This window comes from Rhinolophus sinicus, chromosome X (genome assembly GCF_036562045.2).
Source record: "Rhinolophus sinicus isolate RSC01 chromosome X, ASM3656204v1, whole genome shotgun sequence".
Taxonomy (NCBI): Eukaryota; Metazoa; Chordata; class Mammalia; order Chiroptera; family Rhinolophidae; genus Rhinolophus; species Rhinolophus sinicus.
In genome coordinates this window covers 35023242-35024805 of record NC_133768.1, presented here as the reverse complement: position 1 = coordinate 35024805, position 1564 = coordinate 35023242, and the positions used below count along the sequence as shown (strand labels likewise).

The 1564-nt window shown below is 38.3% G+C and overlaps 1 pseudogene; it reads left to right on the top strand.

The window, feature by feature from the left end:
- Window positions 1–410: 410 nt before the first annotated feature.
- On the top strand, window positions 411–1077 carry LOC109438123 (transcription initiation protein SPT3 homolog; annotated as a pseudogene).
- Window positions 1078–1564: the final 487 nt, after the last annotated feature.

The following is a 1564-nucleotide window of genomic DNA, read 5'->3' as shown; positions in this document are numbered from 1 at the left end:
TTGACCCATTTCAGATGGAGAATACAAACTGCTACTTCTCAGATGCCCTCAAAATTATGACTCAATGGTTTTCATTAGGTGATGCAAGGAAGTCTCTTCATGAAACATCAGTTTGAATAGAAGATGTGGTATATACTCAGTTAATATGCTACAGTAAGCTTCTGAAGTTTCTCATTTTTTGGGAGCAAGAGTAATATCTGCTGAAGATCTTCTGTTTTTGATGCACAAAGATAAAAACAATTAGAAGATTGCTAAAATACATGTTTTTTCAAGACTACAAATCAAAGATTGTCAAAGGGATAGAAGAGGATGATCTGGAAGACAAATTGAGTGGCAGTAATAATGCAAACAAAAGGCAAAAAATCACTCAAAATTTTCACAATCTTGACTAAACAGGAGAACTCTTGGCAATGTATAAATATGATGAAATTGGTGAAGTTAAAGTAAAAGAATGGAGAGAGCAGAAAGATAAACTCGAATTATGGATTCAGGTTAAGATGCAGAATTCTGTGAAAGTCAACAATTAAGTTTCTCCAAAAAAAGGCTTCACATTTCGAGACTGGTTGGACTGCAGCAGTATGAAGATAAAATCCAATAGCTAAATATGCTATAAAAATTTTAGTGTATTTAGCATATGAAACTGGGGCACAGTTAGTGGATCTGGCTCTTCTTCTGTGACAGGACATGGTAACCAAGGCAGGAGACCACTTCAGCCATGCCATTTCAGTAAGCTTCACTCATTATCACAACTCTGCTGAGGGATCTTGCATGAAGTCCTACCCAGACTCTCCTGATAATATACCTCCTCTTACACCAATGGCTCCACCATCTGGATCATAGCACTCAGGGAAAACCACATCAGGATCACTAGGGGATGGGAGTGGTGGTCAAGACTCAGCTAAAACCAAGCAAAGGAAAAGAAAAAAGAGCACTTCAGCCTGTGGTGTTGAGGTTCACAGAGATTCCATCCAGCCCTGCCACATCAGAGAGGTCATTCAACACTATGGCTACAAGATTGGCCCCCTGCCCCCATTCACAAGTGCCTACCACAGGAATGGGATGGCTTTGGCCTACTAATGTGACAAATGGCAACAACAGGTAAGGCAATGTTCTATTATGGTGATTTCTGTTTTTCTCTTTGGAAAAAATAAAATATAAGTTTACTTTCTCTGTATCCTCAGGAGTGGGTTGGTTTGTTGTGACTATTAACTGGCTGACTCCAGCTCTTTTCCAGCCCCCTCAACATTTAGTCTTGTTTACTAGATGGACCATTTAGTTAATTAATGACAGAATATTTGGAATAGTGTGTAGGTTGACAAGAATGCAGATCACACAGTTTTGAAATTTTATATTTAGAATGGGTTTACTGCCCTTAGCTCACACATCTTAAAAGCAGTGTCTTTTTATTTCAGTGTTTAGTCTCTGTTTTACTTGATGCGTTTTGTAATCCAAGTTTGGGACAAAGGAAACAATTAAAAGGACAGTTTTCCCCTTGCACTATCCCACCAACTTTACTTTCCGACATTTGTTCACTAGTTCTACCTTTATTTTAGAGACAAATATC